Source organism: Drosophila subobscura, chromosome U (assembly GCF_008121235.1).
Source record: "Drosophila subobscura isolate 14011-0131.10 chromosome U, UCBerk_Dsub_1.0, whole genome shotgun sequence".
Taxonomy (NCBI): Eukaryota; Metazoa; Arthropoda; class Insecta; order Diptera; family Drosophilidae; genus Drosophila; species Drosophila subobscura.
This window is the reverse complement of record NC_048534.1, coordinates 7,217,942-7,241,930: the sequence shown is the minus strand read 5'-3', so window position 1 is coordinate 7,241,930 and position 23,989 is coordinate 7,217,942. Positions and strand designations below refer to the sequence as shown.

Here is a 23,989-nt window from a genome sequence, read left to right as displayed (position 1 = left end):
CTCGCCCACGCCTCACAGCATTCTCTCGCAACTCATAAAATATGATAAAGCTGCCCTTGGACCGCCCCAGTAAGAGGCAAGAGAGGCAAACATTTTTGCTAGTTTGAAGCATTTTTTGAAATGAAAAAAATTCCAACCACTCTCACTGTGCACGAGTATACATATGTATATGTATATGTATACATATGTATACATACTCGTACATTCATATACATATACATATATATTAATAAAATGTTCACGCTCAACTTTGGCAACTCGGGAGGCTGGGAAGACAAACAGCAACAGTGGGCCATTTAGTTGCAATTGTTGCTGCTGCTGTTGCTGCAGGCCAAAGCACAGGAAGGACAGCGGTAACATCGCGTTACGGAAGGCTTTTGGGTGGCTAGAGGCTCTGGGCTGAGGCTGTTGCTGGGACTGGTGCTGAGGTTCCTTCCTGGACAAACAAAAGATACGAGGCTTACACACATGCCTGGTGTGTGTATCTCTCTCTCTCTATGTGTGCTGTACATTTATAATGAGTTACACAAAACGATGTCCGTTAGGTGAATACTTGAGCAATTTTCAAGTGTGTGAAGAACTTCGCACATTTACCCCCTGGGGTACGAGAATTTCCTCTTTAAGGGGTTGAAGATTATGATAATTTCGACTCATCGTTTGGTCAATATGTTTGTTCCCCTTTTCCTTTTGAGGATGATTTCTGCAACTTGGCACTTTCTTACTGCCTTTTTCCTTTCCCCCACTTGATGCTGTGTTGATGCTCTGACATGCCATTTGTTTTCATTGTTTGTCGTTTTGGAGAGGAGCAGCAAGGGTGAGAGCGTGAGCGTGTTTCCTGCTAAAGTGGCAATTAGAAAGTTTTCTTAAAAACAAAAGCTGCAAAAGCAGCAGCTGAAGGGGACGCCCTGAGGGGATCTCTTTCCAAGGTGATTTACACCCGAAATGCATGGGCCTATGCCAAATTAGCCTTGGCGTTGCATGCCACCAGTCCGCCATTCCTCCCAGTGTGTCGGTGCTGGTATTAATTATGCATTATGCCACACAGCAGTGGCAGAGTGCTCGGAATTCTGCAGCAGTTTCAGCATACCCAATGCCACCACCACCAAAAAAAAGGCGAAAAGGTCAGTCAGCAGGGGAGCACGTACCGCAAATGATTTCACTTTCAGTTTGCGGCAGGAATTGCCAAGAAGATTTAGATTTTAGAGACTGAATTAGGACTGGCGTGGCGGACTTGCAGATTTGTAAAGCACAAAATATCGCTCTCTGCCACTCCTCCACTTTACGACTTCCATAAAAAGAAAAGCTCACGCATCTACCTCTCATTGTTCCCACTTAATCCAGAACTCTGGAACCTTTTTATAGTTTCCTCTTGATGCCAGAACCCCCTGCTGCCTGCTGCCAGCTGGTTCCAGCTCTTATCCCCTGCCACAGGCTTTCCATCAGGTGTGAGGTGGAAAACGAGAAAACGCAATTCGATTTCTGTCGCCATTTTCTCATGAAATTCCTCTGTGGCTGTGTCTGTGCCTGTGTTTGTGTGCGGTATGCTTATGCCTCTCTGGCTTATGTGTGCGTGGATTGTTCCCCCATTTCCTTCCATTTGCAGCTCTTTTATTATGTGTATTTTTTATTGTATTATTCCTTTTGTTGGTTTTGGCTTTGGTTTGGTTTTTCAACTTCGTTTCACGCTTCAGCGGCATAAATATATAAATTATTAACTCACGACTTACACACACACACACACGCACCCACGCATGTGTGTCGGTTCTGGCATCTTCTGGTATGGCGCCCAGGACTAAAGTCATCTCCTTCGCCTTGTTGTGGCCGCAGCCCTTTCGCCTTTTGTATACCCTTTGACTTTGGGGGGATATTATGATTACAAACAGATGCCTGGCATGCCACATTATAAATATCCGGAATAGATATAGAAATAATCGATAAAAGAGAGTATCTAAAGCTCGCTCTACTTTCTTGTTATTGGTTTTGGCTTCCATCTTTTGGTTACACCTTGCCGCATATTTTCTTTTTCACTCCCCAGAGTTTTCTTTATTGTTTTGTATTATTTTTAGTTATTTTTGCAGCCCTCTGTGTGGGGTGTCTGCGTGTGTCTGCATGATTTATGATCACACATTTATAGTGCTGACAATTGAATGATATTTTTACCAAATGCTTTACTCTGCTCTGCTGGCCGGAGGCCAAAGCGAATGCGCTTTGATCGATGGTCCTGCCACCCACCCACCAGAGATGCAGAGAAGGCTGGAGAGTAGGCTGGGGAGTTGATTTGTGTGACATTTTGAAGTGACATTGTTTTCATTGCGGCATTGTTGACCAGAAGCAGAGAGGCAGAGGAGCAGCCTTAGGCCATATTTATTCGTACCCATACAAATATGCCCGATGATATATGGCCGTGTGGCGGCGGGGATACACAGTATCTCTATTTGAATATACAAACAAAAAACTCGCATATTAATTCAAAAAATGAAATACGTCTCCAATTGTTGGTCGTTAGAAAAGTGTTTTGTAAAGCACTTTACTGAAATTGAAACGCAGTTTGTTGGGGGAAATTACAGAAAAATCTGTGCATGGATTTGTGGCACAGATCGTTGTAGTACTTCATGGAAGATATCTTTTAAATACTTGGTACATTTGTTAACTCAAAACATCTACTGTGAAACGCAACTCTTTCCCTTTTCAGAAACATTTTTACAGTTTTTCGGCTCATCATTTGTGATGCTCAGAAAACGTAGAGCAAGAAAGAACGACTATTGGTGTAGAGTCTAGACACTTATCAAAATACCATTTAAGAATTCCCTTTGCCAAAAACAAGAAAACATAAAAGGAAAGGTAGAAATAAACAGAAAGAGAGAAGCAAAGAGGGACGACCCAAAAGATGTTTGTTTGTGCAATTTCAATTTGATATAAAATGTAACCATTGGGAAACATAAATGTCATTTGAGATAAACGTAAAAATTGCCATTTGATGATGTTTTTGGTGTGGAATTACATGCAGCCAAAGAAGGAGCATCAGCAGAAGGAGCATAAAACAAGACTGTGCAGGGAAAATAGCGAAAAACAACCAGACAAGCAGATGGGGGAAAAAGTAAAAAAAAGTTATGGCCCAAATCGAAGCACAAAGCAGGACACCTGACGACAGTAAAATTTAATCAATTGTGTCGATGATTTCCTGTCTCGAGCAGCACTTGAAATAATTGAAATCACACAAAGTTGAGAAGCTAATTTGAATGAGTCTCTTCTGTTTGGCGGAAGGAAATGAGTGTTTCCTTTTGGACAGGACATTTGCATTGGGTTTTCACTTTTGTGAAATCATTTCTCATGCCAGGTAACTTTTCTTTCAATCGTGAGTAAGCGAAAAACCAAACAGTCTTTGATTAACACATGACTCCTGACTTTTGGTGTTTAACATTGCCATCATCGTTCTCTTAAAGGAATACTCGTAGCACGTCAATGACTGGTGTCGGGGCAGCGTTATCCTTGGCAGAACTATATGAAGAATGTTTTATTACAACACGTTGAACATTTTACGCTACAAATGAGTGTGTGAAAGAGGCTGGCAAACAGTCAGTCAGTCAGACATTTGTGCGTGTCAGACAGAGTCCTCCCCCCTTTCCCGGCTAATGCATGTGGGTCTTGGGCCGCCATCCTCCTCCTCCTTCTCTTTGTCTGGAAACCGGATGCTGTAGGGTCGGAGGCGGCCACACAGAGGCATACAAAGTGAGTTATGAAATGTTGACAAGACATTTTATTGTACACACACACGAGCACTAGCACTAAATCCAGCCACAGCCACTGCCACGGGGCATGAATATGTACAACAGTTGCACAACCTACAACAACCCTTTCAAAATGTACGACTGTGGTACGTGGCAGCATGTAAAGATGTCTTATTACAGCAATAAAGTGACCAGAAGACGAGAGTTGAGGGATTTATGACTTGAAGCAGTGTGAAGGCCGAAATATCTATCTCCTGATTAACGTGTCGTATGTGTAATAGAGTCCATGGGACAGATGCATAAATTAGCTGAAGCAACAGACGGAGCCACAGTTATAGCCACAGGCGTTGCTCAATGTGAGTTTGATATTCAATGCTCGGCGAAGCAGTTGACGTGTGACTCGCCGCCGACACAACCATGGTGTATGAGCAATCTAGTTGCAAATGAATGCACATTGCTCATACGTCATGTGAGAAAAGAGGAAAACCATGTTGCCCGCGAAGCAGCTGCGAAATGGCAAGAAGCTGACGTTCCCCTCTGCCCCTATCCTTCTGGGTTTTCTCTCTCTCTTTATAATTGAAAATATCTGGTGGGTAAAATGATAGATGCGAAAATGCTGTTCATGTACATTGTATATAATATATATGTATGTATGGCTTATGATGGGTTTCGAGTTCAATCGGCCAGCGTTCATTATTTAGATTTACTCTACTGGAAAGTGCTCGCTCCTCTGTTTGCTTTTCCCTTCTGGGCTTGCCCCACTTGCTCTTTGAACTTGTCCAGCATTCAACATTTTTGTTTTTTGGTAATTTTCACTTTGACCTTTTCTCTCTTGGGTCCCAGAGAAGGACTTGGGAATAAAATTAAATACGTTCGCGCTGCAATTCGCGGGCTTAGCTGCCCTTTCTCTCTCTCTCTCTCTGTCACTCGTTTAATGTCTGTTTTATGGGGAGAGGCTCTCAAGTCTCGCACTTACTTAGGCCGGGATAAGGACGCTGTGCGAGGACTGTGGCTCGGTCCTGGGGCTCGCTTTTAAATTCAAATCCGCGGACCTTGACACATTTTCAGCTTGGATTCGCATTTTACTTTTCGCCCTTTTGCCTGTTCTCACTCTCCTCTGCTTTGCTCATTCAGAGGAGGCTTTCAAAGGGGCTTAGGGAGTGCAAAATACTGAGGGCAAAGGAGAAACCGAGAAAAGAGACATTGGTTCGTTGATTGTTTTAATTTCTTGTGTAAACATTTGTGGGGGACCTTTAAAGGGTTTGCCTTCCCTTTGAAGATGGGGCTGAAATTAAAGTGACCTTCACCCAAAAGGTTATTCAGGGAGGGCGGCAGGGGCAGGGGGCGTCGTCAAGTGTCAAAAATACCTTCAACACGTGCCCAGAAAAGTATGCAACACAAAATTCTAGGCGCCAATGAGGTAGTGTGTGGGGGTGTGTGTGTGTGTTTGTGTGTGTGTGTCTGAGCCCTTGGCAGTCGAGTGTCATCAAAGTGTCGACAACGAAGCTGCCGCCCAAGGCACTTAAGACATTTGCGGCATGTTGCATGCTACACACCGCCCCTGCATACGGCACCGGCACCCCTCCGCTCCTCATTAAAGTAATTGAAGTGCGAGGCACGAGACACGAGACAGGAGGCAAGCCGAGTGGGCTACGAAAAGGTGTTAAAAATGACAGCGAAATATATGTTTGTATGTGTGTATCTATGCCTCACTGAATTCTTACCCACCGAACATGTTGCGAGGCATTAAAATCATTGTCAGACGAGGCCAAAGGATAGAGTAGAGTGAGAAGAGAGGCTAGAGGCTTGAAGGGTAAGCAGAGCTGTGTGCATTATGGCCATCAATTAAGGTGGAAGCGGAATTGTGTTGACACTTGGCTTGATGCTAAGTGAAGGCACCAGAAAAAAAACAGAGAGCCACAAAGAGGGAGAGAAAGAAGAGAGAAAAAATGTGAGAACATAAAATATTTACGAGCCATAATAACAAAATGAAATCGAGAAAAATGAAAGCAATAAACAGGGCTCAGCTGTTTGGGGGGAGAGACCGGATGACCAGGTTTCCAGGTGATGGCTTGGGCCATATAAATCCATACACATTTATTTATTTTATATATATTTTCATTTGCCATAAACTAACACTCGAAAAAGCTGGTCAGCGTGCAGGCTTGGACACCTTAGACACCTTGGGCTACCCGGCCGAGTGGTTGGAGAGTAAACAAGGCCATAAAAGTAGAGATCAATTCCTAATGCTCAATCAACTAAGAGTGGAATCCTCTCAAGAGCTTCCCAGCAAATTGAAAGACAGTTTCAGCCTCGCCAGCAGGCGATAAAAATTGTCTGAAGGGAAAAATTGATAACAGACTTCATTTCTCTAGGTAGGATTGGGAGTTCAGTCAGTCCCTCTGCTCTCCTTGTGTGTGGCAGGCAGCACATAAATCTGTTGGCAGGTCTCCGCTGCTCTGCTAGTACTTGTATGACTTCCTTGTGGGGCAACTTTTACTCGCACATTTGGGGGGCGAAAGTTTTTTGAGGCCAGAGCAGAGCTCTCTACAAAACTTTGTCTAATTATGCGCAAAAATTCCCCCTCGAAGTGACCATAAAAGGGGCAAAAGTAGACAAGTCATAAAAACCAGAAAGAGAAGAGATCGCAAAAAGGTTTCGACTTGGCCAAAAACTTTTGCTACATTCAAGGCTAGAGCCACACAGAGAGAGAGAAAGAGAGAGAAAGTAGGGGCAAGATGAAGGCGAAAATGTTTTTGCAGCACGTTAACAAATGCGTGTCGTGGCTAACTTTTTAATTACGTTTAATTAAGACTGGACCATAACGCCAGCAACAATAGCGATGGCCTGGCCAACGCTCTGGCACTCTGACTCTGCCACTGGCGTTGGCTTTTGGGTTGGGGTTGTCAGCTGTTTGGCAGCGCCACAAAAGTTGAGTAAATAGGCAAAAGCGCTGAAAGTTATGCTACATTTTTTTCCGCTGCTCCCTCCCTCGCACACATCTGCTGTCATAATTAAGTCCGAGTGCTGTGGGTCGCCCGCCCAACCCCTGACTTTGACCAACTCGAAATCAGTTAAGTGCAGCAGCTGTCTCTGCTACACTCACATGCAGAGAGACAGAGAGAGCATAGATAGAGCGAGAGAGATAGAGACAGGCAAACAAAGCGTTGTACAACATCATTAAATTGTTTTCCCTGGCTGCATGTCGGTCTGTTGCCGTTCCACAAGACTCCATCTCCAGCTCTGTGTCTCTGTGTCTGCGTCTGTCTCCATCTGTGTCTCCTTCCACATATATGTATATTTGTACACATAGAACGTAGATACAGCTATCGCTTTCGTATTTTTATTTTGATCACGAAATTTGTGTTATTGAAAGCAACTCTTTGGATGCCAGTCGCCGTCGTGCCTCATGCCTCATGCCGCATGTGTGTGCAATGGAGAGAGAGAGCAAAAGCTGCAGCTGAGCATGTGGCAGTGAGTAAACATAATGCACTATGCTGCTAGATACGATGCCATAAATGCCAGCAAGCTGTCAAAAGTGCTGACACAACTTCAAGTCTTCAATCCGAGTAAATGTGAAATTCTAAATTAAACGCAAAGGCAAAGGAGAGGGCAAGTAGCAAGACAAGCAAATCCTCTTTTGCAAGCACTCAAATGCATGTTAAATTGTTTTAATTGGTTTCGAGATGTGTTGTGGCGGATCCTTGTCAATTTACAGTGGAAGTGGCGGTGGCAGTGGCAGCTACAGCGGCAGCAGATTGTTGCTCCAAAAGCCAAAAGCTAGTGTGCCATCTCTGGCTCTCGCTGTCTGCTGCCTGCTGTCTCTCATGCCAAAAAAATAACACAAATACACTACGATGCATGCTGCTCCTGGCTCCTCCTCCTTGTTGATTCCTTTTGCCTTGCTTGTTTGCATTTCTGCTCAATGAAGTGCATCATCATCATCATCGCTCGCTTGCTCGCTCGCTCGTTCGCAGTTGTAGAAAAAAAATTGGCATTGGTATCGACAGTGCGAGTGCTGGGGCATTGTCATGGCACATCAACTGCATTTAGAGCTCTCGGTGGTGCTGCTGCTCCTCCTGCTCTCCCGCTCTCTTCCTGGTCTGTGTCAATGAGTCAATCTGGCAATTTACACTCAATTGCGCAATTAAAGAGCAGATCCTTCACAGCACTCTCTCTCTCTCTCTCTCTCTCTCTCTCCATACACTCGTGTAATAATTGTGTGGCAAGGTCGCTCGTTTTTTTTATTAACGTAAATTGCTTGGCCAGTTAATAATAATCAATAAACCTGTGGTTGGCCCTAACCTTTAGTGGTCTGTGCCTGAATGGCTTGCGCTCGCTGCCATTGAAAGGATATAATAAAAATTCCGTTGCATACAGTGAAGACCTCGCCCACCTGCTCCTGACTGTGCTCTGCTGTGTGTCGCTATGTGCCAATCGATAAGCTCTTTGCATAGAGCGAGAGACTGGGGGACTGAAGGTCCCCGAACCACCTTTTCACAAACTTTAAATGAAAAACTTTAAGTGCTGCAAGGCATGTGAGTCGTCCTGTGTCCCTCTTTTCATTGCCTTCATCCTTGCGTATCGTACATGTGTGTGGCTTGCTCTTTCCCCTGCTCTTATGCTCGTATTTGATGGAATGTGGAATGTGCTTAGAGCAGCAATGAAATTCAATTAAATTGGAAGCATCGACTGCCTTTCGCACTTTCATTTGAGCTGGGTGTTCCCCTTACAGGTTTTAGTCTTTAATTTCTGGCCCGCTCTAAAGCTGTGGCAGTGGCAGATCTTTTCAGGTGTTTCTACTTATCAGCTGTTAGTGCAAATATTCAAATTTTATTGGGGCTCTTGTTCCTGCAACTTCAGAGTAACCACTGCTCGTCGGAGTACTCTTGGTATGTAATGGCCCCGAGCACTCACTCAAAAACTCACTCGCACACACTCGAAGCAAGTACTCAGTGCCACACACACACGCGTCCGTGCGGTGGCTGTTTATCAATGCAAATATTTTGCATACGCCACGTTGCACGTGCATTTTGCAAGTGAACATCCGTCGACCGTCGCCCGTCGCCCACCGTTGTGTCGTCTTTTGTGCAGCAGAGTTTTCCTTTCCCTGCAGCAGTAACCCTTGCATGAACCCTCCTCCAGTGCCTGCCCTCCTCCTGTTGGCCACGTAAAGTAAATACACATGTGGCGGCCGCTGAAAGGCCTAAAATTGTGTGTGTGCTAGGCACATGCATAATGGAATACCTGCCAGAGATGTAGAGTACAGAGTCCGCGTCCTGCCCGAGTAAGTTTCACACTCTTTTTGCCCCACACCACACCCCTGCCGCGTCTCCCCGCTCTGTTTGCTCTGGGCATTTTAAATGAAAATGAAAAGCCAAAGGAAAGCGGGTAGCACGGATAGAGGAAAGGCACTGGCAAATGGCAGAGGGAGCTCGCTGTGCAGAGCGCAAGATGAGATGCTTAAGCAAAATGAGCAATTAAGGATTATTGCTCGGTTTTGCCCATTTAAATTATGAGGCAAGGGGCTAAATGATGAGGGGTGAGGTGAGGAAGAGGGAAGGGAAGTAGTTTATTAGCCGCAGGGGGAGCACCTTTGCTTCGAGAAGGTGTTGGCTAATCACATCTTTAGTTGATCGAAAGGCTTAGCGCTTGCTCAGCCCTTTTTCCACCATGAAAGGGGATAGGTCCATACTCGGTGGCTCTGCCTGCTGCTGGCAGCAACAAAGTTGTATAAACTTAGTTAACATATTGCCGTAGTTGGTGACGCTTTAGATTTTTCGCAGGCACCAGCCCTAGCCCCAGTTCCCGCTGTCAGCTGCCTGCTGCAGCCTGCTCTTCGTTTCATTTCGTTCCATTTGTTTGTTTGTTTGTTTGCCGGGTGGGTGGACAACTTTTTGCACTTGCAATAAAGTGCAATCTGGTGAGCACAGGCCTCAGGGTGGGAGCGTGCCACACATGTCAAGATGGAGGCCAAAGCCATGGGAGACTTGAGACTGTGACCAAAAACACTGTGACAATAATTATGAAGGCGGTAATCAAATTCACAGGAAAGCACGGGGCAGACGGAGGCGCCTTCTCAGTTGTGCAGCTTCCACTTTAACATGCACCGCAAGCCAAAGCGAGAAGAAAAGCCAAACAAAAGGAAATGGCAACAAAACCGCAACAGCAACTTGAGGCAAGTAGCCTGCTCCTTCCACTGCCACACTGTCGCCGTCTGTGATGGAGGTTTTTAGTAGGTTGAAGAGCGGAAACAATGCCGAGCCGAGAAGAAGAAAAAAAGAAATTAAAACTTGAGCACAGTTAAATAAATAAAAGACGAGAAGAGCAAAGAAAAGAAAAAAGGAACAGAAAACTTTGTTCTTTCCCTCTTCCTTCAACAAACCCCTGATATGCCCCTGAGGCAGTGTCATAGACAAATAAGCCGAGATCTGACAGGGTCTGGCAGGGTCTGGCAGGGTTCGTCTCCAATGAGGCTTAAGAACAGAAAGTCAAAGCTTGAGAGCCAGTAACAAATGAAACTCTATGCCTCACGATTCATTATTAGTGGCTGGTATTCAACTCTTTTGAAGCCAGCGAGCGAACGAAAACTACGAGCACTTCCCGTCAGTTCAGAAGTCAGTCAGCAGGCAACTCGAGCGGAATTACTTCTGCTTCGTTTAATTGCATTAAACAAACAACAGCATCAACAGTCATGGAAATGGGGAAACGGGAATGGTAAATGGATCGGATCGGTTGAGTTGAGTTGGGATAGACAGACGGACAAGAAGCGAAAAGTTATTTTTTGGTGCCCCGTCCCGTCCGTCTTCTTTCTCTCTCACTGAAACCACAAACACGTTCACACATGAGCTGCAGCTTAAACCCCTCGATGCTCCGGCTTCTCCCACTGTAATTGCATTATTTTCATTAACAAAAGTTGAACTTTTTGGGGCCAGCGTTTTTCGCACTGCTCACGCGGCGCAGGGGGCAACTTTGCATTTCCGGGACAATAGTTATTCCACTTCTTCTGCTGCATCTGCTGCTCCTGATGTTTGCTCCTGCTGCTGCCTTTTTTCCTGTTAGCCCACTCGAAGTGACGGCTGTTCCTCCAGCCTCTTCGTGTGTGGGCGTGAGCATAATAAACTTTAATTAAAATGCATAAAAGCGTGCAAGTAATGAAAACCGAAAGAGAGAGCTAGATGGCAGCCAGAGAGGAATGGAGACCGAATTAAAGTAATTTCAGCGAACGGCAATCAATTTAATTAAGATATATAACAGTTCATGTGGGAACTACTCCTCGATCCGCGCGCGTGTTTCCATTCCACTATCGCACATGGCATCGCGGGTAATTTCCGTTGCCATTTGCCATGGTAATGAGGTGAGAAGAAGAGCAGAAAGGAACACTTAAAGCTCCTTCAAATAGTGTACCTTTAAGGCCTCAGAACAGCAGTCTGAGTGGAGGAAATGAATCGATTAGTAAAGTGCATTATGTCACTAAAGAGAGGAAAAGTGTGAAGAGTTGAGAGAGAGTGACAGATAAAATTAATGAGGTTGTAAATACATAAAGAACAAAGAAAATAACTTGTCAATTTAATTACTCTAATGGATGATGAGTTTTTCCCGGCAAAAAAGGGAGCACCAGCAGGAGCAGGAGCCAGTGGAGAGCCAAGCAAACATGAAAGAGTAACAGCGGTGTATGGCCCTCAGGCGAAGATCCCAGATTCCAGCAAAATCATCTCAACAAAGAGCCATTCATGATCCAATGAGCACACTCAAGCGCGGGGCTATTCGCTCCATTCTATCCCTCTACATCCTTTGCTGTATGCTTCCCTGTGGCTGTTAAAACTCTCTCGTCCTGCAAACCCTTTATAGCCTGACATTTTGACAGATTTGATGGGGCTTGAAGTTTTAGTCATTTGCCACCTTTGAGTAATCTGCAACTAAATTAGAAACGCGGCCATGACAAAAGTTTTATCTGACAAATACATTTCAATTGTTCCCCCACTGGATCCCCTCTCGCCAACCCTCTCTGGAATGACAAATGAAACTGAAAAGTTTAATGAACCACAGTAACAGGCACAAAATGCAAAATTCCGTCAAGCATAATGAGTGCTGTGCGGGGACTGTGGCAGGATGAGGAATGGCGGGAGGAGGAGGAGGAGAAGTTGGCAATTAAATTTGCTTAGTCCCGCTCTACTGGTGGTCCACAACTCAATGCCCCTGGACTCTCTACTCGCTTCGGAGTCAGCGCAGAAGTTGTCAAAATTAACAAAATGCGAGGGCTTCTCATTAATCTCTGTCTCCCAGAAGAGCACAGAATCAGCCAGAAGCTGAAGTAGAAGCAGAAGCAGACACAGCAGCCAGAGGGGCGGTGCTAGTGGCTGTATGAATGAATGAATGGCCAGTCCAGTGCACAATACTCATCTCTGCTTCGTCATAAAAATGAAAAATATACTCGAAATGACAGCAAAAAGTTGTTGCGTGGTTGTCGCTGCTGCTGCTGCTCTTTCTCCTGTCTCTCCTGGCTTCTGGCTCCTGTTCCCTCCTCGTTTCTGGCATCTGGTGCGTGTCTCTACTTAACATTGTCGGGGGTACTGGTGCTGCTGCTGCTACTCTGGAGAGTTAATCATTTTCTTTCAGCCATTTGTTTGATGGCCTTCCCCTCACTTGTTTTTTCTATTCTCCTTTCTGGGTGTCATAAATGTGGCAGTGCAGGGTAAAAACGTGCATCGTGTGGGGAAATTCTTTAAACAAAAAGCAGATGCATAGCAGGAATAGAGTTGTTTCGCTAGAGAAAACAATTAGGGACGCATATTGAGTGTATGCCAAGGGAAACTTTGTTAAGTTTTAGTGCAGAACACTCAAAGGAATTATCTTCCATTTAGAAACTCTTGTATCCACTCACACAACCGATCCCTTACAGAGGAAAACCCACTGAGATGGAAAGCTGCAGCCATGAATGCTGATGCCTGAATTTCCATTCCATGCCTGAACCCCTTGCGTAGTTGTAATTCAATGAATAAACAGTTGTTAATATCTTACAAAATGCATTAGCATTAGCAGCAGCAGAGAGAGAGAGAGAATTGTGTGCAATGCCATGAACATGAATCATCATCGAAGATACCCGAAATATTAACCTAAACTTTGTAAGGATTTATGCATGTCTTCAGCTGATGAATTATCAGAGATCAAAGTGCCAAAGGAAAACGCTTTGGCAGCTTAGGAAATGTCAATCAGAATCAGCTGCATTGCAATTAATTAAATGGCATTAAAATTGAGTGAAGAGTCGAAACTCTGACTCTGACTCTGACGACATTGAAGGCGACGTCATTGTCCTCATTTCGACACCGGTCGGGCAATTTGCAATGTCCTCTAGCCTCTGGCAGAAGAGTCAACAAATGCTCAGGAATAGAGAACTCTAGAAAGCTGTCTGCTCAATTATTTAGATCGTGTTCTGGGCCTGGGCCTGGCACTGGGCCTCCGACTGAGTGTCCTGCACGTGGAGCCATGCAGCTGGCCATCCATAAATAATGGAAAAGCCAGCCAGTGTGTCCCAAAACAGAAAACAATTGAGAGAATTCCCCACGTGCCACCATCCATGTGAGCCATGTGTCGGCAATTGAAACTCAATTTAGTCAACTGGCAAAACACAGAGCAAGCGAGGGGCAGGCTACAGGGACAGGGACAGGGACATGGAACGAAGCGGAAGATAAAAATGAGGCAACAAAATGCATTTCTACAATTTTCACGCCAATTGCCATAAAAGCTGTAAGTGAAATACTTAAATGCACCTCTGCCGCCACCTCAGGACTGAGGACTAGGGCTCTGTGATTCAGTCTCGAATGCTGTCGCTTGCCCCACTTTCCGCTTTCCAGTCTCCCTCTGCCTCTGCCTCTCTCTTGCTGGTGTTGTAACTGTAATTCGGTTTCCTGTGTTCTTTCCTGCTGCCTGGCATTCGGCTCACGTTTTTGGGCAATGTGTCGCGACAATCAACAAGCCGCGCAAATGTTCCTGTTTGCCGTTTTGGCTATTCGTATACCCAGCAGAGACACAGGATGCACAGGGAGAGAGCGAGAGGATACGCTGAGATTGGTCACTGTACTGGCAACATGGGCATAAGCATTGGTTGCTCTATTGCTCTACTGAGCATTCGTTAGTCCATCATTCCCGCACCATTCAACTTTTCTGTGGCGAATCCAGAGCCGTGCGTCTGGGTGGGCAATTAAATTGTTTTGGCGCGCCAGGATGCTGGAGGAAAACTTTAAAATGGCCAAAAATAAGCTACAAAAGCAGCAGCAACAAGCACAATTAATGTGAATTTATTTTTCGGACTCATTTGGCGGTAATTGCCCGACGTCAAACGAGAACAAACACAGAAAGAAGTCGCGATGCGCGTGTTGGGCGAAAGAGTTGTTCGATGGCATGTGGCGGGGTTCCCAGGATGGCAGGAGGGAGCGGGTAATTTCCATAGAATTTGCTGCCCACTTATTTACGATGAATTTTTGGACAGGCTACGCAGTAAAAGGCTTAACACGGCCTCCCTTTTGGCCCACAACCACACCCTGTTGGCCATTTCGGCAATCATTTAAGCTGTTTTACGAGCTACAATTGTGGGGCATGCCTCCCCTCTTAACAACTGTAAATAACTTGGCTCATTTGAACATTTATTGGTGACGCAAACGGCCTGTAGCTCGGTTAGTAGCTCTGCCCTGCCCTGTAGTCCTGCCCTGCCCTGCCCGAATGGGTTTCGTCTTATTGCCAATTTTTACTTGTGTTAATTTCCTGTAACGTGGAAAGGAGACGTCGAGTCCTGGTTGAAGCTGTAGCTGTTCTAAAACACATAAAACTCGAGCCTACATAAAATATGATGAAGGGCACTTAAGTCGGGGAACTGTCGAGACTCGAGGCTCGAGACTCGCCCTGATACTGTTACCCGGGCTCTACTCATCGCGCTGACAGCCATCAAATATGTACAGAACATGCATAAATGAATGACAGACACATATCCACATCCACTGAGATGCAGAGATACAGAGACACGAGACAGTCTCTTGCTGTGTGTCACAACACGCCTTTTGTTTTCATAAATATTAAAGTGAGCGAAAGCAAAACCTTTGGCAGTGCGAAGAGGCGAGGCCTCCTGTTTGTAGCCTGTTTGGCTGTTTGCAAAATCTGCGCAATTTCATTTGGGACGAAATTTATGGGGCAAAGGCAGAACTTTGTCGAAACATTTTCTTAGCCTAGTTTTGGGCACTGCTGTGAAAATATAATTTATAGAAAATATATGCAATTTCAGTGCAGTTGTAGCAGTTGCCACTGCCACTGCCACAGCGCGTTGCACAGGTGCCAACAGAGTTGCCAATGGGGAATGCTCGTAATTCGTAAAGTTTCCTGAGGAGGGAAAGCAAATATATGCGGAATATTAATAAGATTTTAGCGCCATCCCTGAGAGAACCTTTGGAAAACTCTTGATAAGAATTCTCTCTCATCGATGAGCAGTGACTCCCATGGAGTGTGCACACTTGAAAGCACACTCTGTGTGGCAGTGTCATTAATCAAGCGGCAACTTTATCCACAACCACAAACGCTGAATCGAGTGTAGGAAACTCTCACCTTCTAGCTGGTCCCTTTCCCTTGCAAGTAATTTGGCTGAGTAGACAAATGACTGGGGGAATTGCAAGGCGAATGATCTGCTCCCAAATGAAATATGATTGGAAGGCGTTAAGCTGTCAGACATTAGAGGCAGAGACACAGCCACAGCCAGGTGCAAACTGCAGCACCTGTGGCACAGCCAATGCACCCAAACACACATTACACATCCCTTTTGTGGTCTAAGGAATTTTGTAAATTTATGTGCCTTGTGCGCTGCCGAGAGTAAATGAATATGTTAGAATTTATTTCAAGCAATGCAATTTTATTCGTTGCTGCCTTTTCATTGTCCTCCCGAAAACTGTTGCCAGTTTGCCATTTTCCTGCTGCTTGCTGCTGCTGCTTCCAAGAACAATTACAACGAAATCCCCTTTTAAGCTTTGGCTCCCGCACTCCCTGCCCTACACACTCTTGCTACAACGATTTCATTCATGAACATTTTTACACAAAATTACATTTGTGGGGGGAGGCCTCTGGCAAACTAACTGGCAGTCGAAAAGCCAGTGCCAGGACCAGGACCAGACCCAAAAAAGAGGCAAATATTTTCTCTAAATTACTCGGACCGCTTGAACAGGGGCGTTGCAAGAGAGGGGGGGCCGGTGCCTATCATATATCCTACTTACCCCCGGAAAGGACAACACTCTCTGTCTCTCACATTTGTGTTTAATTTGTGTTGTCTTCTCATAAATAACGAAATGAAGTACGGCTCCCCTTCTCCCACTCACACCCCCACTACACTACACCCATGACCAACGCACACCCACAAAAAGGCATAAGAGAAAGGCGTATAATCTGTAAGGGAACTCAACTTTGCACACATGGCCACATCCGTTTTTGGAAGTACAACTGGAATACAAATTTAATCTGTCGGTTTTCTGGGATTTCCTCATTTGTACCAGATTATAATCTCATGGTGGCGAGGGGCGGCTGTAACCTGAAACCTTTTTGATGCTATCGATAGCCAGGCATAGCAGCAGCACTCTCCTTTCATTTAGAGAGCATCAAGAGAGGAGGGAGGCCCAACGTTAATGAGTTGCCAAGTGACAGCCAAAGGGGGGGGTGGAGAGAGCGAAAGAGATGACGATGGAGCCTGAATGGAACACAAATTGTGCTCAATTGGTTGTGAATGCCCATCTCCCTCTGTTCTATAGATAGCAGAGTCTGAACTGAACTGAAAAGAGACTTCCCCTTAAACAGTTCAAGAGTCTTGCCTAGGGGTGGGTAAAAAAAAAAGAAAGAAGATGTGCAAATTTATGTGTGGTGTACAAAGGAATCGAAAGCCAAGTTGCTTTTAGAGTTCACGTGCCTTTAAATTGGCACAAATTGTACAAATATCTTTGAGCTCATTAGCAAACAGAAGCATCTGAAAGAACCTAAACAGGGTAAGCAAAATGCGATGCCCTGCCCTGAACTGCCCATGCTTTACTCCTTCATACATATCTCTCCTCCTATCTCTTGCTCTCCTCTTTTTATGTCGTACCCATAGCAGAATTCCCAAGCATGCTTCCACATAGCGACTCTTCTGAGAGCATCAAGTTCCACCCCTTTCAGACTCTCATTGTTTACAGCTTGTAGATTTTCAGCTTGTAGATCTCTCTCCGCTGTCTACCCAAGCAGCTTGCTGCAGAGCAACACGCTCGTACGGTGATCTCCAGTTACCGTCTCCCTTTTGATCTGTCCTCCCTACGCTCACTCTCTCTAACACTAACAACAACGCAGCTATGAGTCAGCCAGTGCACAAGACGGTGCGTGCATAGCGATGGCATAAGCAGTGATCAATAACAAACGGTAAAGTGCAAAGAAGATAACGAAAGGGAACACTGCAAGCACTGCAATTTCGTAGTGAATAACCATGAATACACTGCAAACAAGATCCGACATATTCAAATCTTCATATCCATGCTTAATACAGAACTCTATCCATTAAAGTTGTCTGTCAGATAAAGTTACAAGTAAACAGAAAGATACATATGTATGTATGTATGTATACGTACAGGCATGCATATATGTATTACATACCAAAGTTGCCATTTAGTCTCTTGGCTACAAAACTAAAACCAAATCAATTTCGTGCTTGGTTCGGATTGCGACTCCGGGCGAGCACACATTCCCACATTCCCAGAGTACTTTTGCCATCTTTTTAGAGAATTTATGGACCTGCTCGTTGACTTCTAACATATGCATAATTTTTCAAGAGCATCTTCGTCGCATGAGGGGGTAGTCTGGGGAAGGGGAATGGAAATGGCCATAAAATGGAATCTCCAAGTGCTTTTAATTTGTCCTAGCAAAGACTAGACAGCAGCCTCCGAGGACGAGCAGCCTCCGTCCTGCACCTAACGTATGTATGTATGTATGTACATCCCTCACCGCCCACACAGAGGGAAATACCAACTATTCCTCCCACACGAACACATACATACAATATCTCGTTACTTAGCGCACATTTAATTTTGTTACGCACACAGTCACCCACACAGCAGAGCTGAGTAGAAAGAAAGGGGATCTGGTGGGGAAAACTTGGGCCACCAGGAAAACTATGTAGCAATTTATAACTTTTCCTAGCTGTGGAGCACCCACTCCAGGGGACAGGGAGGTCGGTAACAACAGCCCCTTTTTGGCAAACGATAATGAGACTTCGTGCCAAATTATTTAAGAGTTGAACGTGAAAAACATTCAGAGAGCGCAAAACTAAATCAAAATTTTGCGCAGAGCAAAACGCAGAATGAGAATGCGATTAAAACGAAAGTGAAGCACTTAGTGGAATTAGTTGAAGTTGGAACAAGGAATGAGGAACACTTGTTAATTAGATTTCCATTCGTTGGCCTTCATATCAATTGTACAATGGAAATTAAATGGCTAATGAAAATTGCGCACAAATGGCGCCATATGGCGTTGGCGTTGGCCTTGGCTATGGCTATGGCTGTGGCTATGGCTCTGGAGGTGAATGGAAGTAATCTTCCCGCTAACCAATTTTTCATTAAGAGCACCCATTACTCAAGGGGTAAATAGGGTAAACGGATCCACGAGTGCTGCGAGTGCTGCCAGGGTATCTTTTAGTACAAATACTTCCGTCGAAGAGCTTCGCCTTGTTTTAAATTATTTCGCACATTAAATTTCTGCGGTTTGCTGTGCAGCTGAAAATAATGGCTTCGTCGTTCATGTTGTCGACGTTGTCGACGTTGGCGGCTTTCGTGCTGAAATTGAATTTTCCAACGTCGGAGGCGCCGCAAACGCAAAAACCGCGATCAGAATCTATGAACAAACACACTCTTTCTCCTTGCCCATACATCCGTCCTTATCCCGGTACTCCTTTCATTTCATTTCCATCCCAAAAACGAGCTCAGAACGAGCTGCGTGCATGAGTGCTGCGAATATTCATTTCAAATGCGCAAAGTGTTTTGTGGACTGCAGCGGGGACACACGCAAGTACATTCTCTACTCGTTCATACGAGTGTACACTCGAATGGATGGCCAGAGGAGGGCCTGCCTGCCGGCATGGGCTTTAAGCCTTATAAATTAGCGGTTGGATTGAGCGTCATAAATCGTGCGATTAATTTTAAAGTGCTCATGCGGCTGCATGTTTATAGAGGACTCCTCCAGGCTGCTGCCATAACTGTCTGTTGTTTCCATCCCAACCAACTTTTCATCTCTCTCCACTCGGGGCATATGCGTAGCAGGACCCATTCCGATGGGGATTTATCCTGCCTGATGACAAGTCTTTAACGTTGAACAGACAGAGACAATAAAAACAGATAGAATCTCAATTCCAGCCCACCTTTCGGACTCTGCCTCCTATAAAGCTAGAAATTTATGTATCTAATTAAAATGGAAGTGAAAGTGAAAGTGGAAAAAAAGCAGAAGCTCTGAATGAATGGAACAGGCCGCCTCGTTGCTGCCACTGCTGTATGCTAAGCGCTTCGCCTAACTTCGTTTCGCATAAATTTTTCCCACCAGAAACCAGCCGCTGCCTGCTGCTGCCGCTTGCCCCATGCCCCCTGTTTCCTATGGGTGCCTGGGAATGTGGGTGATGGAGGAGGTTGTGGCATGGGTACGCATTTTGTTTGTTTATGCTCGAGAGCTGCATTTTTATGTTCTGGCAGAGTGTGAGCGAGTGGGAGGAGTAGGCAAGACTCCATCAGTCTACACTACACTGCACTACATAGCAGCGGGTTGTCGGCAGTCAACCAGGCTGAACACAGTCAACCAATCGCTGCCGCCACCGCTGTCGCAGTAGCTGTCACAGTGGTCTGACAATCACATTGGTCACAGTACAATGAGGCTTGAAACATGAAAATTACAACTAACTCGATAGATACGGATCTCAGTTGGAGCTTCACTCTCGACCGCAATGAAGGTGCTCTATTCGGTTGCCTTTCTCTTCATTTGCCTGACTGCACACACAGGTGGACACCAGCTATTGGATGAGCTGCCACAGCTAAAGAAACTCTTCTACTATCCCATCCAGTTCTGGAATCACATAGCTGACCATGTGAAAAGGTCTACTGGGAGGCTAGATTGCTATCAGGAGGTGGCCATACGGGCTCAGAATGTGATCGAAAGATTCAATTCGACAGTGAAGATATGCAACAAGGACTACAACGTTAGCCAGGACTTCTTCCAGATACTGGACTTGATGAAAAATAAAGAAGAAATTGATGTCTGCTACGATCATATGAAGCATCCCGTCAAGGGTCAAAGTTGTGGCAAAAATGCTTTGATGACCTTCCTCTGCGATTCCCTGATGATCTTCTATGCCTTTGTGGCTTGTTCCAGTGTGTTGGATAGCATTTGATCTGTTAACCGTAGCTTTAATTCGATTTCGAATAGATGGAAGAAGCCGCTGGAAGTTTTTCTTTATTTTTGGAACCACTGTGCGTGCTCTGCCGCTCTCTGGATTGTGGGTGCCTTTGCCTTTTAGCTTAGCTCTTGTGCTGCCTGTTGGCTGTTGGATGTTGGCTGCTGGCGTTGCTTTTTAATAAAATTAGCTCCGACATTGGGTGCTTGTTTATGCAGCAGCCACCGCCGACGAACCGAGCGAGCGAGCAAGCAAGCGAGAGTCCCAGTCCCAGTGCCAGTCCCAGTGCCGACCCCAGCGACCCTCATGATGTTGCACACACACACACACACACACACGCACACGATGATGATGTGTTTGTGTGTGCGTGTGGGGATGGGTGGTGACTGTACTTGACTGCTTATTATGCATGAATTTCAAATGAAGTCGCGAACGTGACACAAACATGCTGCATGGGAGATGCGGCGCTTTTTTTCTCCGCTTAACTTTCGGTTCCTCCCTTTCACTCACACATCCTATCTATGACTATTTCGCTCTCCCTACCGCATACATCGAGCAAAAAAAATGAATTTACACATTCGTATTGCGATATGCATTTAATATGAGAAGAGGAAGCTCTGTTCCCCGTTGAATTCTCTCCTCACCAAATGACCGAAAAAAAAAATTGAAAAACACATCAAGCTCATTGAGAGCTAAATGGGAATAGGTTTTAGGGGTATATATACAGATATGGCTACTATATATAGGGATGATAGGGAGGATGGTAGATGGAAGAGGGCCGAAATGTTATGCGTAATGAAATTGGGCACTTTGGGTGTTGATTTTTTATGGCTCTTAAGTGGCTCTTAGGACAAACTGAATGCTCGTGGAGATGGGCATGGTTCTGGGTCTGCCTCTGTCTCTGACTGCTTTGCCTAGGTCAATTGAAATTCTGTTGATCAGACTGACTTCAAAAGCAATTATCATTTAAGGCTCAGAGAGACAGCGACAAGCAGAGAGTAAGCGGCTTTCCCCTTAGGTATCAGCTGTGACTAAGACTGTGCCTCATTATCCAAGACAAACTTCGTTGTGTGGCAATTTCTCTAGGCAATTAAACACTTGCCTCTCATCCAGTCCTCGAGCCCTCAGTCAGATGTCAGATGTTGATAATGCACTCTCAAAAGGAGCCTTTTCAGCTATTTTCCTGACTTAATGATATGCAAATACATACAAACAATGACAGCAACGACAGCAACAACGAGTCGACGAGTCCTGTGTTAATTGTCTTCCCCTTCGCTGTCGCTGTTAACATTTAATTAAACGCCTTTTTTGCCGTCAAAAGTGCGAGCGCGACATAATTACAAGCCAGTTGGACATTTTTCCTAAACGAATTTCTCTTCACGAAAATTCTTATAAAGTCCCTACCCCAAAAGAAAAACCTACTTCCACCGCTGATGCCTTGCTCTGCGTGCATTATTGTTTAATTGCAATTAGCGCCAAAAGGCGGCAGGTGGGATGCTCCGAAAGAAGTCTCCAAAATGATAATAACGAGCCGTATGTCGGTTCATGCATTATGCAAAGGCCGAGCCTTGCCTCACACATTGCAATTAAGTTGCAAAAAGCATGAATACACTGAGGGAAAAGCCTGGAAGTTGGTTCAAAGATCAACAAGCTAGAAGTTGGGAAAATAATATGGAACCTTGCTGGACAACGGTTGGAGTTAAAGCCTATTTTTTTCTCAAAGTGTAGCCTCCCATTGTGACGGATATTGTTGTTGTTGTTTGCTGTCGAACAACGTGTTGAAAATATCTCTTTGGCTGCCAAGACGAGCCTTGAAGTGTGTGCTGCCACTTTAGTACTTCTACTTCTTGCCTCGTGCCATGCTCGCCACTTCTCCTTCATCTTCTTTCCTTCCTCTTGTTCACTTCTGGCCAAGAGAGTGCCTCCCTAAGTTGCTGTGCTGAGAGTGTGTTAGATTATTTTTATGTGTGTTGTGTTTTCCTTGTGCCTTGTATTTTCGCATGCTTAAGTAGTTAGTTTAATAAATTGCAGTGCTTAGGCCAGGAGTTAATGGAAAGAGGGCACTTTCCGTGCGAATTTCTTGCATTTGAATTGCTAAAGATTTTCAGTAAGTTTTCCCTGCTAGAAGTTGATATTTTGTTGTGCTGATTTGCGTGTTAATTTTCGGTTTGCCCTGCAGCCACATTAGCCCTACTTCTAGTACAGTTAACACTGAATGGCCAAAATTAAAATTACGTATACGTAATGGTGGGAGGAAGTAGCAAAGAGCACAATGCATCACAATGGTAATTAACAATTTACCAGAGAGAGAGAGAGAGAGATGGGAGAGCGAAATGCCGTGCAATGAATCAGCCAGCCAGCCAGCCCTTTGGCCGCGCCCTCACTTGCAGCCCAAGGTTAAAGCACTCATACATTTTTGAACACCAGCTGAGAGCATAGAGCATTTGCAGTGCTACAGTGCAGTGCTCGCCGCGCGGTGTTCGGGTGCTCGACAAAAAATAAAAAACCACTCAGCATGAAAAGGTGCAAAATGGAGGAGAATCTCAGTCCAAATTGTAACAGAACAAAAGGAAAAAGCCCTTAACTAAAAGAGAAGTTAAATAGTTTTAAATCATGCAAACGACAGCCCCAGAGAAATGTGGTAGCATAGGAAGGTAGAGCAGGGGGGTTTGGTATGTGTGCCTGGGTAGCAGCTAGAGAAATCAAATGTCAACTTAGTGCAAGGACAACTGCAGCTGAAGCAGGAGAAGTTGCTACCTGACGCTCAAGGCCAAATTGATCAGGCCAGCAGCAGCAACAGAAGAGAAACTGGGTCACCACACCACACAAATAAATTGCCACTAACCCACCCACACATACACACGCTACACACACACGTGTGTCTATAGTTACAGCTAAAGTTACATGTGTGGGAGGGAGTACAATCAATTCAGGACCAACCTGCGACAGCCTACAAACGATGAAATGTGAACATCTCGGATGTATGCCTGTTACTAAACATATACATATGTACATACATACATATGTATTTCATTCAATTAAATTGAAACTTGGCTTTAATTTCGTTGCAATTTGCCTGATAAATAATGCTTCCAAATGGTACGGAAAACCATTACTCCCTTCCAGAACCGAGAGAGAGTATTTGATGTGGCGTGAAATGTGAATGGATTCCAGGGGAAAATACCTTTGATTTATGAAGTTGGCTAACCCACTTTGTTGCTTATTAGTGTCACTTGTCACCAGAAAACTGAGAACAAAGGACAAATCCTTCATTCAACGTTCCCGCTGCCAGTCCCAACCCATGCCACACCCTGCACCCCACTGACCTGCAATGGGCTTTGCATATTAATGCTCATGTAATAAACACAATCGTTGTTCACCTTGACAGCATGTGGGTTCGGTCAGTTCGTCAGTGGTTGGCCGGTTCCAAGTGGTTGGCCAGCCATGCCAAATTCATGGCCTGCTTCTGGACCGCTCCTCCTGTGTCCCGGTTGCATAATTTAAACGCAATTCCAACATGAATTCGATTGCCTGCGACATGTGAAGGCAAATCTGAGAAGCAGTGCCAAGCCACTGAGAGACTCCAGCGGAGGAGGCCCCAAATGCATTTATGAATGAGTTGACACACAGTTTGGCTCGAGTTTTGTGCCAGCACAGGCCTGTCAATATTTGTCCCCAGGTCCAGCTGCTCACACCTTTTGTTGCTGTCAGGCATCGCCTAATGGCCTGCAAATAGTTTTCACAATTGAGTTGTCAATTTTGCAGCGAGCGCCGGATAGATGGGACTGGGACTAGCTACAGGGGAGCTGGGCACTGGGTAGCCTAGGGAGCTAGGGAC

General features: G+C 45.2%; 1 protein-coding gene across 14 annotated transcripts in view; it reads left to right on the top strand.

Annotated features, from left to right (window-relative positions):
* The window catches only part of LOC117902180 (neuronal acetylcholine receptor subunit alpha-7), an 89,679-nt gene that overhangs the window by 35,262 nt on the left and 30,428 nt on the right, over window positions 1-23,989 (top strand). The window lies entirely within an intron of this gene.